This window comes from Nothoprocta perdicaria, unplaced genomic scaffold, assembly GCF_003342845.1.
Source record: "Nothoprocta perdicaria isolate Ctin4 unplaced genomic scaffold, notPer1 scaffold_141, whole genome shotgun sequence".
NCBI lineage: Eukaryota > Metazoa > Chordata > Aves > Tinamiformes > Tinamidae > Nothoprocta > Nothoprocta perdicaria.
In genome coordinates, this window is record NW_020454550.1 from 1544077 (window position 1) to 1561659 (window position 17583).

The following is a 17583-nucleotide window of genomic DNA, read 5'->3' on the forward strand; positions in this document are numbered from 1 at the left end:
CGCTGACATGGCTCCCGCTCCGTGCCCGCGGGCAGGTGGCAACCCGGGGCATTGTTGTAGTCTTTAAAATCTCAAAGCAGAATTAAAAAACATAAGCAGCCCAGYGCCTCTCCCACCTACACCTGTGCTCAGGTCTGATGGTGGCATTGCATGTGCCAAACACCCCTTTGCCTGCATGTGGCATCTCCTCCCTTGGACCATTCCCCACATTGTTCCCATCCCTTTAACTGCCACTTCCCAGCATCGCAGATGCGTCAGACATGGAGTCCGGCAGGTGTATACACTGGATAGGCTTGGGGCAGAGTGCACGGTAGAAAAGGATCTGGGGTGCTGGTTGACAGCCAGCTGCACATGGAGGTGCTGGTTGACAGCCGGCTGGACATGAGCCATCAGAGTGCCCAGGTGGCCGAGAAGGACAACCACCTCCTGSCTTGTATCAGGAACAGGGGGGCCAGCAGGACTAGGGAAACAGTTGTACCCCTGTACTCGGTGCTGGTGAGGCTGCACCTCTAATACTGTGTTTAGGTTTGGGCCCCTTGCTACAAGAAGAACATTGAGGAGCTGCAGGGTGTCCAGAGAAGGGCAGTGAAGCTGGTGAAGGGGCTGGAGTGCAGACATGAGGAGCAGCTGAGGGAGCTGGAGTTATTTAGTGTGGAGAAGAGGAGCCCCAGGGGAGACCTTATCATTCCCTACAACTACCTGAAAGGAGATTGTAGTGAGGTGGGGGTTGACCTTCAGAATAGCTACAGATAGAACATGCAGAAATGGCCTCAAGTTGCACCAGGGGAGGGTCAGGTTAAATATTAGGAAAAATTTCTACATGGAAAGAGTGGTAAAGCATTGGAACAGGTTGCCCAGGGAAGTGGTGGAGTCACCATCCCTGGCAGTGTTCAAGAAATGTGTAGGTAAGGCACTTAGAGACATGGTTTAGCAGACATGATGTTGAAGTTGGCTTATGTTTGGAATCAGAATCACAGAATCATTGGATGGATGAAACATCTAGAGATATCTAGCCCAACCCCTGTGGTTCAGAAGGGACACCTAGGGCATACGGTGGCATTCAGGTGGGTTTTGAAGACCTCCAGAGAAGGAGACTCCGCAACCTCTCTGGGCAGCCCGTTCCAGGGCTCTGGCACCCTCACAGTCAAGAAGCTCTTCCTCACATGGAGATGGAACTTCCTGTGTTTCAAKTTGTGTGATCTTGAATGATCAGTGACACTCGATCTTGAAGGTCTTTTCCAACAATAATGAATTTGCGATTCCATACRCAGGTAGAATGATTCTGTTATTTATTTATGGAGGAAACTCAGCAGACCCAGTGCCAAGATTTGGATGTGAGGTGCTGCGTATGCAGCTAATTTACAAAGATGTGTAGCTTGGTCATCCTAACCTCTTTCCTCCCTTATATGCTCGCCCCACACTTCAGAGCTATTTCTGCTTGGACATTTCCAGCCTGCTTGTAATTCCTGCAGCTCCTTCTCCCACCAGTGCATGAGCCACAATTCAGGCATCTGTGGTGCTGGCTGTTTGTGTGGGCAGGAACGTGGCCYGGCGAATGCCGTGCGCTAGCACACGGATACCTGCCACCATGGGGCCAGCATCCGGCATTTCCTTTAGATTTCTGTGCTCAGAGGTGTGGGAGTCTTCCTTCCACTCTAAGGAATTTGCTGGAAAGGAATGAGGCTCCTCATTAGGCTTAACAAATTTAGTTTCCACTCCTAAAGCCATGTTTGTTTTCTTCTGCTAGTGTTAAATTGCCGCACGTGAGCTGCCCAAGGCTGCGAGTGCTCGGTGGGAAACGGTGCCTCTCAGAAGGAAGACCAAAGGTGCAGCGACTCTGGAAAAACAAGCACAGGACACTTGAGGGCAGGGCAGCCTCGAGATGCAAGGCAAAAGCTACAGTCCAGAAATCTGGGATTTCTTTGGGAAACGTTTTGAGACTTGCGGCTCTTGAAAAGTGCATTAAAATAAACAGTAGATTAAACTAAACTAAACCATGTAATTCCATTTGAGGTGGCTCCAAAGGGGAACAAATGCAGCCTCTTCTGGCACCTAAAGGGTAATGACCACTTGTGGTTACTGATTTGATCATACTCCTTGTGAAAGTAGACTGGCTAGCCCTGAAGTCTGGGCTAAATTTGAATTTGCCTAATTATATGCTGCTTGTTATGTTGTCCAATTTTAGTTATGAAAGTATTTGGTGTTGTTTTCYTTAAGTCATTACGTAAGCTACTGTCTGATGTGAAATCATGGCTGTATTTTGCAGTACAGGTAGTTGTTTTTATTGGGTGGAGAATTCATTAAGTTTACTTGTTTGGAGCATGGTAAGTCAAACCTCAGAGTCCTCACGGTAACATAAAACAGASTTAGTAGTACTGCAAAGCTAATGTTAATATTGGTTAAGCTAAGCTTTCTATTTTAGCTTTCAGTTGTTCAAAACTGTCAGGTTGAGCTGAAATTTCTCCCATTAGTTGTCTGCTTCCAGATGGTCTATTTTAGCTTGTTGTGACTGTTGTCCTTTATCTTATAATTTTTTTCTTTTTTTTTTCTTTTTTTTTTTTTTTTTTTTTGGAAAGGTCCACTTAAAACAGTCGAGCCAACTACAAAGATGAATGTAGGGAAAAACACAGGGTTTTGTCTGTCACAAACATTTTTAGTCCTTTCACTGAATGGCTTCTAACATCTCTGTGCTTCGGAAAAACAGCTTTCAAATTTGCCAAGTGAATTGCTTTGGATTTAGGAATGTGTTCTTGCCATCTTTATGAAAATATGACCAAAACATAAAAAGGGTTAAAAACGCTGAGTGAAAACTTATTGTGACTGCCCCATGCCAAGGAATTTCACCCATCTTGCATGTCAACATTTTGTAGGCCCTTGTGAACCCCATATACCCTTCCCAGGGACAGGTTGAGCTTCTGCAGTCACATCTGAACCCCATGTACCCTCCCCAGAGACAGGCTGAACTTCTGCCTCACGTTGCAGATGTTTTTATAAAATAAGAGCCTTTAAGGGGCTTGTGCTGAAGTGGGAGACAGCCATCTCCCTTCTGTTAAACATCTTTGCTCAGGCTACCCGATGTTAGAGTGAGTGTTGACAGAATCACATGTAGATCTATCTCCTGTTCAAGCTGTTAATAGTATTTGCAGGTCTTTTTGTGTTAACACTAGTAACTATTCATATTTGTAAGCTGCAGAGGGCTTTAGTGCTAACTGCCACCCAAAACGACAATGTGTTACCAAAAGTGATTTGTAGAAAAGGAGGGCTGCCTCCAAAACCAGAGGCAGGAGAAAAACTCCTGAGTAGAAGAAGGAACAGCTAAAAACACTTGGAGGCAGCTGCAATTCTAGAAGATTTTTATCAAAAAAAAAAAAAAAAAAAAAAGAAAAAAGATGTTCTCTTCATTGAGTGAGACAACTGAGTGGGAAGATGAGTAAAATATGGTTTTAAAAATTCAGGTTCAGAGACTTCACATTTGGTTAATCTACATTTAAACACCCAAGCTGTCAATTATCACATTCAGATACAGAGAGGTGAATGTCAGAATGAATTTTTCTAAGCTATCATTTATAAAAGAAACCAGTAGTGTTAAAGTAATTAAAAGGAGGCTTAAAAGGCTGATAATAGTCATCCTGAGCCTCACTGGGCTGTATTAATGAGGCATTTCCCTTCATTCCTGAGGTGTCACTTCCTGGAAAGTTTAATAGGAAAGTCTAGAAGCATTATTAGCCTTGAGAAGAGAACATGGAGAGGGTTGAAGATTGAGCAAAGATTGATGTACATTATCAACATGTACAAATACCTGAGGGGAGGATGTAAAGAGGATTGGGCCAAACTCTTCTTTATGTTAGCCAGTGACAGGACAAGGGGTAATGAGTATGAATTGAAGCATAGGAAGTTCCATCTCCATGTGAGGAAGAACTTCTTTCCTGTGAGGGTGACAGAGCCCTGGAACAGGCTGCCCAAGGAGGTTGTGGAGTCTTCTCTGGAGGTCTTCCAAACCTGCCTGGATTCCACCCTGTGCCCCATGCTCTAGGTGTCCCTGYTTGAGCAGGAGGGTTGGACTAGATGATCTCTAGAGGTCCCTTCTAACCTCAACCGTTCTGTGATGCTGTGATCTCTGGCAATAAAATCAAATAGTAAAAGAAAGAAAACAAAGAGTTGTGCTTATAAATAACCATGGAAAAATTTTGCAGAATATATATGTTGTAAGCAGCCACATAAACTAAAGCATTGGTTGGACTAGATGATCTCTAGAGGTCTCTTCCAACCTCAACTGTTCTGTAATTCTGTAATTCTGTAATTCTGTAATTCTGTGATTTCCTGTGAGCTAAACCTGTATGAAGATGTACTAAAGCCTGTAGAATGGAGCAAATAAAGGAAAAAGAGATGGTTTCTTAGGCACTGATTTCACAGGAGCTGGTGCTCTAATTTATCCGCTCACTGCTATCACTTCATTTCTAGGTCTGCTTTCTAGGCCCTTATTTTGTGCAGCAACTGATGTGCGTTGACTTTCCATGGTTTTCTTGATTCTTGACCAAGATCTTGATCTGGATGGATCTTTGGTCTGGTCCACTATGGACAGTCTTAGGGTCTTAGGAATTGGATGGAAGATGGACTCCCCTTTCCAAATCACAAACATCCTTCAGGTCATTCCGAGAAGGAAGAAAAATGAAATATTACCTCCTCCCAGAAGGAGTAAGTCTGCCAGATTCTGGCTTTTACAGGGTGCATAGAGTGGCTCAAGCTGTGGTTTTGCAGTAATTTCAGTCATTTTAATTGCTGGATACCCCATTCTTAGTCCCTTTTTGGAACCAGATCTGGCATTCAGGGAACTCTGTGCCAAGCCATGAAGATAAATCATTAGAAAACTGAAAAAGGACTCAGTTTCCTGTTGACATTTCTGTTCTGTAACTGCATTCTAAGACATCTGATGATTCCTGAGATCCTTGCTCATGTAGCAGAGGGCTGACCAACAGTCCTGCTCAACYCACATGCCATATTCTCAAGGGGGGGATACAAAGGAGTGAGGGTACCACAATATGAGCTTCAGTTTGGAAAGGATGCATATGATCAAAGTTTGCACAATCGTGAAGTGAAGTTATTCTGCAAATCCTGCAGTACTAGATCTGGGTGAGGAGGGGCACTTATTGAAACCAATGGAAGATTGATTTAAAACAAAAAGCAGTTTTTAGTGTAGCAGATAGTGAACTTGTGAAATTTCCTGTCATCAAAGGTTTTGGAAGCAGCTGGTGCCAGCAGACCAAAATGGGACTAAACAATTAAAYAGACTACAGGTTGGTAAACATATACAAGAAGTCCTGAGTTGGAATGTACTGACATCCATAAGACAACGATTGTGGAAGCTGGGAGCAAATAAGGGAAATGCATAGAGTAGCCCATTGTCCCTAAAAAACATTWCCCGTTTTTGGAGAAAGGACTCTGGGATAGATGGTTGTTGCTCTGAACCATCTCATGTTCTTATCTGGTATCGTAAGACACAGGTTTGTGTCCAGATGCATGTGAGRAAAAATATGTTGGTTGGGATAATTCTTATTAGTTATTTGAAGGCTGTGTCTCAAGGATCTCTTCCCTCAGTGAAACCTCATGTTTAGATCACTTCCACTAAGCTTAGAAATGTGCCATTTTAGGAGAATCCAAGTAACACTTGACAGCACTTAGAAAGGGACACTTAGACAAAACTACAGCTGTCCTGATGCCGTTCTTTTCCCCTGTGATCTTTCTACTTGTCTGCACAGAATTCAGTGGGGAATCATGTCCCAGAAATAAATTCTTAACCAATGGTAGAATTTTCCCCAGGGATGTCAGTGTGTTTTGGATATATCATTTGGGGGTCCTCTGCTGGAAAACATCTAGTGCGATTGAGGGAGAGAGAGCCAGATGAGACATGGCGTGAATCCCAGCCCTTATTTTTGTGAATATTCCTTCTGCCTTTAGATAATCACATTACATCAGGAGTATTGCTTATACAAGTACTGCTGAGGAAAGGAGTGCTGAACAGGCTTGAGCCCTCAAAGCAGGGTTCTTGTTCCAGCACTTCCCAGTGAGACTCTGGCACTGTTTTCAGATCGCATAAGAGCTGGGACATCGAGTAAGGGGACCACCCACGCTACTCCATGGCCTCCAGGAATGAGTCCCAACCCATCTTTTAGACCCTTCAGCAGTAACTTTTGGAACAGCTCAGTTGTTATTTTCCTTCCCTTTCCAAAGCTCATCCCACACTTAAGTCCACTGGGGCATAGTAGACAGTACTGTATTTCAAGCTCGCTTGATTATGGAGCCAGGCTCTCTGCTGAGGGATATTTTTGAYGCCCTTCCAGTGCAGATGAGCCAGAACCCTCAGCAGAACCATGCGGTGAAGGGACGCCCATGGACACGAGGCTGGTSTTTGTCGCCCCTCTGGCGAGCAGCAGCCAAGCCAGGCCTGAGGGAGGCGGTGCAGCAAGAGCTCCCCTCAGGGGGGACCTAGTGCCAGCAGCAACCAAGGTTGGAAGAAGAACAAAGGGGGGCACCTGCGTTCGCTGGGACTGGCCATACCGAGCGAGTACTGGTGAGGGCACAGAGGGAGGACTGTGAACTTCAAATAAAAGAAGCTGCCTACTTGTCTGGTTTTACCTGTGACTGATCAGTGTTGGAAAAAAAATGAAGTCTTTTTAATTTGTACACATAAAAGGAGAGGCCAGGTAAAAGGCAGTTACATAAATCAGCTCCAAAGTATGAAATTGTGAGAAAAACACTGCCAACAGTAATGCAACTTAAMCTCCCGGATTTCAAGTCTGACATCTATAAAGGAAGAAATACTCCATGGAAAAATACCATGTTCCTGCCATCTTTTTGACCACAGAGTTATACTCATTATGATAAAGCTATAGTTATAGCACTGTGAATACAATGCTGCAGATAACAGCCTGCCAGTATTTTTCCACTATAAACCCTCAAGTGAGGTTTATAATTTTATGAAATGCAATTATCCTTGGCTGGGATACACAGCAGCAATCTCAGCCCAGAAATAGACTTTTTTTTTTGCTTCATTTACAAAGTTACTCAAATTTCATTGTTTAATAAGTGTTAGAGTCTCCCTGTTTAGCCAATTTCCCTGATTGCCTGCTTAGGCTCCGAGCAAACCACAAGGATGTGCAGAGATTTTTCTRTCATGGCTGATGTATCGATGCTGGGCTATATTCAGGGTTGTGGGGCTATCCCGGTGTCCACACTTACTGAGCTGCCTAACTGTATCTATGCAGACTGGGAAAGTCACGACAACAGGCACAGAGCAAATTAGCACTGGCCAGTGTCTCCAGGCATGCACAGCAAAACGTGCTTTCGGGAATACTAGGGAGTTTTATTACAGTTATAGAAGGAAGGAGCATTGGCCAAGCCAATTAAATGGGTACAACTAAGAAGATTTATGTCTTGCAGGAAAAAGGGAGTACTGATTTGATGTTACAAAAAAATGCAGTTTAAAAAATTCTGCAACATATAAAACACTTGTATTGTTATGATTTTTGTTTCTTTAGCAGGGCTTAACTAAGGTGGCTCTTTGCTGCTGCCAGCTCATCAAAACTGAGTTCTAAATCTGGCCCAGTTCTTTTCATAGACTTCTGAAAGAGAGACTATAGTGGAAATGAGTGCCGATCTCACCACTGTACTAAAATCAAACATGTAAACTTGGTATTTCTGACACAAACTTAGGATTTATCTATGCTTCCAAATTGTTTAAGTAAGTTTTTCTTTAACATAAACTGGAAAAAACAACGTGTTGGAAGTGAAGGTTGAAGTGCCACTCCAGGAACACATCCTGATGTCTTGAAGAATTACAAATGATGACCGTGTAACATTTGTGTACAAACTCAGAAGAAATCAGATTGAAATAAGCATATGTGTAATGTCTGCTTTTAGAATAGTTATTCTGAGACAAACACTGCATGCACATAAGTGGTCTCACCTGTAGCTAGAGCTTCAGGAGGTGAAGTTCACTAAACATGAATTCATTCATTACCTCATTCACTATCAACACTATAGAAGAAAACAAAACCTTTGTGCTGCTGAGATTTCTGGTTGCTTCAGCAAYATGTCAGATGTAGCAGGAGAAAAATGCCCAGTTCGGATAGCGTGAGGTAAATCAGATTCAAAGCAGTTTATTACTTTATTGATAGCATGTACTTGACCATCAGTTAGTGAACTATGCACTCAAGATTAGTAATGCAACAGGCAAACCGTAATACTACATTTGAAATGTTAATAAACATCTATAATCTATAAGTTTCCAAAAACCTTTTCATAACTAATTCCAGGACAGTTTTAGTGCACACACACAGTGTTGTATATCCCCTGCCCATGGGCTCTATGGGTTAGCAAAACCTAATTTCCTAAGATTTTAGGTTTCCCTGCACACACCTACCTCCTGTGGGAGATGTGTGTCCTCAGCTTTATGTGAACCCCTGCAGCTCCCCAAAACTCACTTGTTCAGCCACCTGCCCTTAGAAAGCCCCACGAGGGCTTTGCCCATGCCAAGTGGGGTGCCCAGTGCTCCCTGTGTCTCATGGAGCAGGCAGAGATGGTAGTGTTGAACCAGGGTTTAACTGCTCCTGTTTCCACTCACAGAATCACCCAGAATCACAGAGTGGTTGAGGTTGGAAGGGATCTCAAGAGAACATCTAGTCCAACCCCCRGCTCAAGCAGGAACACCCAGAGCATGGGACAGAGTCACAACCAGGTGGCTTTGGAAGATAGGCAGAGAAGGAAAGTGCACCACTTCTTTGGGCAGCCTGTTCCAGGGCTCTGTCATCCCCATAGGAAAGAAGTTCTTCCTCACATATAGATGGAACTTAATGTGTTTCGATTTATACCCATTACCCCTTGTCCTGGTGCCTTCGCCCAGACGAAGCCTCCTCCGAAGACAGAGATGTGAAGCAGCCTTTGCAGACAAGGCCTAGGGCAGGGAGGCCCTTGGGAGCCGTAGTCACCAACTGTAGTCACCTTCTACTCTGCTACCCTGTGACACCCTGTGACAAGATTGATCGACCCAATTCCATCCTTCTCTGCTCTGACAAAGGGGAGAGGAAGTAAAGGGAGCATCATAGGTGGCCAAAACACTCCAAAGATTCCCCTTCCCATTAGAAGTTTCATGCTTCTTTCATTCTTCTTTTCAGTCCGACTCTATGGCAAGTGAAGCTGTGGTCGAGCAGCTGCTGGCAGCTGTGTGGGCCGACATGGTTCATACCAGAAAGAATTGRGGTGTTCTGGATGCACAAGACATGGATGAAGGTAATGGTAAATGGACAAGGCAAACCCATTTCCAAACTGTGTTCAGGATCCAAAATCCAAAAATAAAATGAATGGCTGCTTTGCTACATGCCTGTTGAACACCAGTTATGATGATGCGCAATAAAAGAGATCATAAAATAGACAGAAGCAGCAAATTGGATCATTGGAAAAACTCTGTAGAGAAGCCATCTGGGCCTGATGTTTTACTACATGTTAAAGAATTTATATTTCACATTCCCACAGTTTACATTTTCTGAGGTGAGAGAGATTTGGATGGCTTTATTTTTGGATGATTTACATAAAATTAAGAGCTCTGATTAAAATTGGAACTCGCGTTAGGAAATCACCAGATGCTGTGCAACGTGGCAAAGAGCTAACAAATGCCATGTGTTTCATGATTAATTTACTATAAATGCCAGTTATGGATTTGGTTTGTCAGTGGTTGGCTCAGGTTCTATGGTTATTGGCCATTACTATAACTGACTTTAATCTATATCAGAACCCTCAGCTCTTGTATAAGATAGAGGGGTACATTGATAATATAATGTATTAAGCATGCTGGCCTGTAGAAAGGGCACAGGTAAGTTCTCAGATGTTAAMGGATGAATTGTCTCTTCTCTCATTACAGTATGATTTATGGTGGCAAAAGCAGCGAGGGGATGAAACTGCATTGACTGCTATTGTTTCAGTATGTCTTCAGGCTGCATTTTTGGACTGCAGATAGACATGCACGAAAAACTGGGGGTCTGGCTATAAATACAGCTGCAAAGTATGTCACTGCTCTTGCTTCTGAGTCGATCTCTAATCACTGCTCTTGGCATATCCATACTAGGCCATAGGGAAGAGCCATCTGTCAGAAGTAATTGAAAATGCAGGCACGGACCATCTGTAGGTGTTTAAAGGTGCTTAACATCTTCTGATGCTTTTTACAAATCTAAGGATAATCCAGTGTCATCATTTATACTCTACATTTTTTCAAAGGTGCACAATATTCTTGGTCTTCCATCTTCCACTCTCGTATTCTATCCTTTTATCTCATAAATCACTATTTTCCACTATTGGCTGAAATGACCTCTGTACAACTGTGTAAATTTGGCATTTTTCAAGAGATATGCTATATAAATTGCAAGCCACCATTACTGCTACAGTTAAAATGCAAGTGGAAGATTTCCCTGAAGCCTCTGAGTGTTGATTGCTGGTTAAAATGGAATTCAGGTGCAGTTTCTCTAAATTCCATATTCCCTTGTGCTATCTTATGGTATAAATCATCTGTAAAATCAAATGTCAGCTATATTCCAGAGAAAAGATGTATAGATGTATAAAGATAGTGCTCCCTTAGACTTCACACGGTTGTAGCTGATTTAGGGTGGATGATACTCTATGTGGTTTGTAGAATCAGACCCTTGATTCTATTAAGAAATTAAGACAGATTTTTAATAGTTACTTTACATGTTGAACAGCTTAATTTTGTACACCCATCTCCTCCTAAAGAATCACAGGATATATCAACATGAAGAAAACCATCTCTCAATATAATTACACACGTGCACACACAYGCATACATATACAAACAAACAGGATCATTTGGGCTTCTTCTATAAAAAAAGATAAAAGGTTGTTTGAATATTTTTGCTAATTTGAGGTCTGTACCTGTGATGAACTCACCTGGAGAAAAAAGAAAGGTACATAAAATTTATAATGAAAGTGCAATCTCAGTAGGGTTTGAAGTGCACTGCTTTGAAATACAAAGCCAGAATCTTATTAACCAAGGTACACACATTTTGTAAACAAAGTGTTATTATGATGAGAGAAAGAAGCCAGTGAAATTGCTTGAAGCTGGTTGAAATGCTCTGAGAGCCAAAGGGAAAAAAAAAATTCCCTGGATGGTTGATTGAGATCCAAACAAAGCCCGTTTTCCTGAGCAGGGTCTGTACACAGGCAGACTCCAGGGAGAYGAGACTAATGGCTCATTTGCTGCATTGCCCTGTGCTTTTTATAGGCAGATGCTGCATTAGTGGTAATGAACAGGGAGATGAGTGGGATGCAGTGCAAGGCACAGAGCAGATTTATTCACATAAGTGCTATGTGTTTGTGTCCAAGTGAGTCAATACAGGGAATATGCAAGTGTTTTCCATCTTTTCCACATGGAATCCCCTCTCCTGAGCCGGCTTTTCTGTTAATATGAGAGTACCTGGAGGAGAATAATCAGAAAACAGTGGAGCCCACCCATGGTATGCCCGGTCTGGACACCTTAGAATAATTATTTCAGAATATTTCAGAATATTTCAGAATATTTAAGGTTGGAAGGGACCTCTACAGATCATCTAGTCCAACCTTCCTGCTCAAGCAGGCACACCTAGAGCATGTGGCACAGGGCGGCATCCAGGCGGGTTTTGAAGACCTCCAGAGTAGGAGACTCCACAACCTCCCTGGGCAGCCTGTATTTGGGGCCAACACTGTGGCCACCTGCTTGCTCCCCCTCAGAGCTGGGAGCTGGTGGGAGTGTTGGGAGCAAGGGCTTCTTCACTTGCCTGTTTCACCATCCCCAAGAGCTGCCTCTAAATCGGGAATCTTAGAAGGGCAACAGCTGGTTCCCCGGCTCCACACACTGAGGAGACAGCCCCACGACACGGCCCGTATCTGGGCCTTCAGGAAGTGCAGAAATCATTTAGAGCAGGGTGGGCTGGCAATGAACTGCCATAAAATCCTCTCAGAGCAAAAGATCTGCGCTTTCTTAGGGTGGAGGTATTCTTCAAGAAGACAACACCAGATGCCTGATTTTTAAGACCAGCTGGTTGTACTTTTAAACAGAAAGCGAAAGATTTGTCTAGATTTCAATGATTTTTTTTTTTCTTCACAAATGAGGCTTGCAAATGTCTACTGAAATGGACTGTGTGGATCCAGTGTTAAAATAATTAGGCTGATATAGCCATTGCACTCATCGCTGCARTATCTGAGCAATGTTTGGGTGTAATACTGACTCACAGAAGCTACTGCTAGGTCTGTCACACTCCTACTGCAGTTCACTGGCTCCTGGGGAAGAGTTCACACATTTCATTTTTAGGATTTGTTTGGAGGCTTTATGGAGGGAGGTTGGTTGAGAGCCTTCAATCACAAACCACACAAAATGTCTGGATTTCCAGCACTGACATAATGTTCCTTATCACATTCACACTTCTAATAGCACAGCAATGTTTTTATCTCTAAGCCACCACTGTCTCTTGGGACTGTAAGCAGCTCACCTCTGCTGTCTGTCAAGTGCTCAGGTGATATGAATTTCTTTTTTATGCCTTTACGTGTAGCAGCATTTAGTTCCTTCAGTTTTGTACCTTTTCAGTTTGAAAAAATATCAGCTTTGTTTTTGATTTTAGCATCTTTTTGAGAAAAAGTCCGATGTGTCCCTATTTAAATGTACGTTAAGGTTCTCCTCCGTTCCCTTTTTAAAGCTTACCATTCATGCATTTTATAGGAGGATGTTATTAGCGCAGAACAGTGTGGTTATTATCTATTATACCATGATATATTTACTGAGAAAATTTTAATAAATAAACCACAGACTTGAACCTCTGAACCCTTCTAAACCAGCCGATTCCCATGGGGGGTTCAGGAGTTTTTATGGACGGATACTGTGTTCTCATGAGAATTTTATTAGAGCTCGTAGACTCAAGACTGACTAGCAAGAGAATTTATGAGGCTACATGGGAACTATCACATCTTTCATTCCAACACCCTATGAGTTTATAAAATGAAGCCTTCCTTAAACTGTTATTAAATAGAGGCATTTTAATACAAATTTAATAAAATACCTAATATTATCAGTGATTTCTCAGCAGTCAGCCCAGCTGGTTGATTTTACCATCTTTTCAGTCTTTGTTTTATCCTGAGTTACAGAGTTGGGGAGGGGATGTTTGTTAAAAAGTGAAAAAAAAAAAAAAAAAAGGCAACGGGGATCATAAGTTACTAAATGCATCAAAGAGCCCATGTCAAGATGGCTAATAGGGAAGGACAATAGAGCCCACTAGATATTTGCTTAGCCTCACTGCTGTTTACTCTCTTGAATACTCTCTAAAATTCCTCTTGCTGTTCTGTTTAAATTTAGAACAATGTTTTTAGTTTGAAGTTCTGTAGCTGCTCATTATCCCTCTTGAAATTTAACTTAAAATGTTATTTTGCATCATGTAGTTCATCTGGAAAGCTGCCAGAGCCAAGAATTGAGGTCTGTGGTAGTGAACTACAGAGGAAGTGGTCTAAGCAAGACTCCCTTCTGGGGATATTCCAACATTTCATTACATTGTGTGTACTAATGAGTAGAGCAAAGGACTGAGAGTCAGGAAGGGCAGAGTTTTAATCAAATGACTCATGATATGGCCTTTAGCAAAATACGTGACCTTGTAATTCGGCCATTTTAGCTGTAACAGTGGATAAAAATAGGGACTAAATCTAGTGTCTAGCAAAGATACAAACGTGTCTGTTTAGCTGCATTCATGTTTTTCCCTCAGTTCTGGAAGACACCATGAGAAGAGAGAGGACCTCCTTGCAGCTTCTCTAGACAAACTCAAATTAACATCAGTATGTGTTCTTCCTTGAGCAGGAGTTTTCAAAACTGCCAATTAAATGATGGATGTCCATGTTCAAAACTTTGTTCAGCCTGATTCACCCATGAATGATAAAATTTGTGGTCGTAATGGGGGACCCTGCTCAGGGAAAGCAGGCTCAAGGAGGATGAAGACACACATTTTGAGCAGTGGGTGCAGATCCAATGTGTTCCTGATGTGTTTTGTGCAGCCAGGTAGGCCTGGGAGGCTGACCAGAGCTGTGCTCTGCTCTCTTAAGGATGATGCTTAAGTGGTATGTGACGTGCATCAGATCAGCATGTGGTGCTGGAAATGCTGCTTTGGCCAAAGTCATGACCCAGTTGTGTCTGTTTAAGATGGCCCAGACCTTGTTATAAATCAAGGGTAGATCACTGGGACTTGGCCAGTTCAGATCTGCTGCTTCCTGCAGCTCTAGCTAAGTGTGTTACTCCTTCTATGTAGCTTATTGCATGGCCTCCAGACTCCATCTGAGGAGTTTCTGAATCACAGCAGTGTGATTTCATCTGTGCTTGAGACTGTTTGAATTTAAAGTGCAAAAATGTCTAGAAGAAGTGTAAAAATGTCTAGAAGAGTTCTCTATCCTACTTCTAAAACTTTTAGGGTAATAAGAAGGAATAGGAGTGTCTCACTTTGCTAAACTTGGGGTGATCCSTTTTATCTCAGTCCCACATTACATGTCTGCCTGCCTGGCCTTCAGAAATGGGRGGAAGAAAACCCAGAAGGATTTGATTGCTTACACAGTCATCTTTCGCACTCTTGAGGCTCAGTTTGTGACCGTGAAGCACAAAGGGTCAAAGTACCCTTGGTGTTACTCTACTGACTTAACATAATTGCATTTTTAATTACAATTACTCMAACATTGGAGGGGGGGAATGTGTGTCAGATCTCTAAGCTGTCCTACCCCAAGACAGGAAGGAGTGGGCAAGTTAGATATTGTGTATTGTGTTGCCTGTGGTAAAGCAATTGCTTTAGATATTTTGAGACATTTATGCAGGTTGACCATGCCTGTTGTGCTTCAGAGAGAACGTATTCCTGAGCTAAAATTTCACTGATCTTGTGAAGATTAAAATGAAAGGAAATAACATGCAAACAGGACCACAAATCATTTATGTTATTGAATAAAAGAAAAGAAGCTTAGACAATATGTTGGCCGAAAACCAAACTGGAAGGGCTCTTTGTTGAAGTTATAAGGGCAACCACACAGCCAAAAAACATTTCTAGTCTCATTTTGTTTTCATGTTATGTACTTCTATGTATTTGTTTCTCTTTTATGTTTCACGTTCACCAGTTTCTTTTCTTAGCTGTTTTGGTTCGTGTCAGCTCAGCAGTATGGGGTTGGATATTATTTTCAAAGTTCTGCAACAGTTAAGAAGAAAACGTAGAAATGATTTCAGATTTCCATGACACTAGAAAGTAAAAACTTTGAAGGTACAGGAATCGTATGAGCTCAACTCCTGGCACTTCTAATGGAAGTTAAGTGCTTAGACCATCTCCAACATAATAGTTGACATGTGGGTGATTTTCCGTCTCCTTAAAGATTTACTTCTTGTCCTTCTTCGTTCTTCACACAGTGCTTAGCCATTCATGTTATATAACATTTTTATAACACAAATAATGACAAATCAGTGTTAGTCTGGACATTTCCCTCATCACAACACGTTTCTCCTATAAAATAAATATGAATTTAATCAGTGATTCTCAGTACTATGTGAGGCCTCTGATGGATTAATGAAAATGTTCTGATTTTCTTGCATTCCTTCACGAGAACTTTATGTTTGTCTCTTTTTCTCAACCCATAGCATAACATGAACAAACAAAGAGGCCCATTTTGTATCTCTGAATGACCATCAGGTTCCCATTGAGACAAACTGCAAACAATGCTGTAAACTGTTAGGAATGAGAGAACAATAGCTTTATGGGGATATTTGCTGCCTCTGGAAAATGAAAAGCTCTTCCCCTCATAACAGATAGTCAGATAGTCGTAACAGCTGTTTATCTGTATCCTCTTCTTACCAGTTGGTCCACTAGCAAGATGGTGGATAGCTGAGTGTGAATATGTATCAGAACTGCTCTACTTTGCARTTATTTTACAGTTATTTCAGGGTTTAGTGAAAGTGCAATTCCACAAATGCACTGTACTGTGTGGTGGGCCTGCTGACTCTTCTCTTAATCTGTGCAGATTGTCATCATCCTCTGCTGCTTAATTACTGTCTTCTTAGGCTTCTTCTACCTTGCAACACAAAGCTTACTACAAATTATTTAATATTTTATAGGTGGTTTTAAATATATTGAATGAGATTTTTTTGCTGAGGCCTGGCCAGGATTTTTGGTTGCAATTGTGCTTCCAAGAGTGCTGTGTTAGATATTTAGTGGGAAGAATTAATTTGACCAGCACCTTTACTCTGTTTGGCAGTGATGAATCTAAGTCCTAATCTAAGATTCTGGGGCCCTGGCCATTCACTCTGTCTTCCTTCTAGTGAGAAAAGCACTTGTTTCTTTTGACCAATATACAAAGAAGAAAGCCAAAGACTTCCAGGGAGGAAAGATTTGAGTATCCTTTCAATGTGGAAAGCATTGAATGAAAAAGGAAAAATTGAGGCAATTCTAAAAGAATGTTTTCTAATGATGTGTTTTTCCACTGGAGTATGGGTTAGGAGAATGGGAGGGAGAACCTTCTTTTGATGAGCTAATTGATGTCATGGAAGAGCACACAAGTATTTAGGAAACACCAGTCAGCCATTTTCCTTCACAGCCAAAGAAGGAAAACCCAGGGGAATTTTCCCATAGTAATTGTGGAAAAGTGCAGGGGTGCGACTTAAATATGCTTCTTCCCTCCTCATCTCAATTGTACATCATAGGTTAAACGTCTTTTTGTAGTCTGCAAAACAGTAGAGATATTTGACCTSTAGGTCATGAAAGAAACACACATAGATATTTGCAGAATGTGTCCTCTTTTTATGCTGCCTTAAAGTATCATTTATGGTTTTAATTTCCCATCCATAGGACAATTACTTTGTAGAAAGTCAACTTCATCACAATATCTTCAAAGTTTATATAATGTCCACTAGATAGATATAAAAATATAGTGTGAGAAAACCTGTTTCTATTGGCACTGCTAAGTTACTCATCTATCTTTTCAGACATGTTTTTGTTGGCATTTTCATCTATGTTTGGCTTCAGTTTAATGAGCTTTTAACTGCTAAATAATGGTTATCTGAGACACAAGAATCAAAAGTAGTTAAAGTTTCTCAGAGCTAAGAAGAATAGACAGAGTACTGCTCAGCATTTTACCCAGTAAGCTGTGGAACAATGAGCTATAATTATCCCCTGTTAAAAACAGCAAAATAAAAAATATGTCAGTTTAGATTTGAGGCTGGCAGCAATTCAAAATGTTGAGAGCCTGACAAACTGGAAATTCGCTGCCTTATCTTTCCCTTCACACCTCTTCCATGACAGTTTTTTAGGTTTTTTAGGCTGTGTGCAGGTGCTCAAAACTATTTGATCTAGAATCTCCTTCTTCCATCCCTTCATCTTTAAGAGTGGTAGCATCATGCCAACAAGAGAAGCTCCAAGAGATGTTAGTTGTCATTATTTTAGGCACCAACCAGCAAGATCTTATGGCCTCATTTAGCAATTACAGACAGTTCAAATAGCTGTGAGGAAGAAGGAAACATTATCATTTTACAAATAGAAAACCAAAATA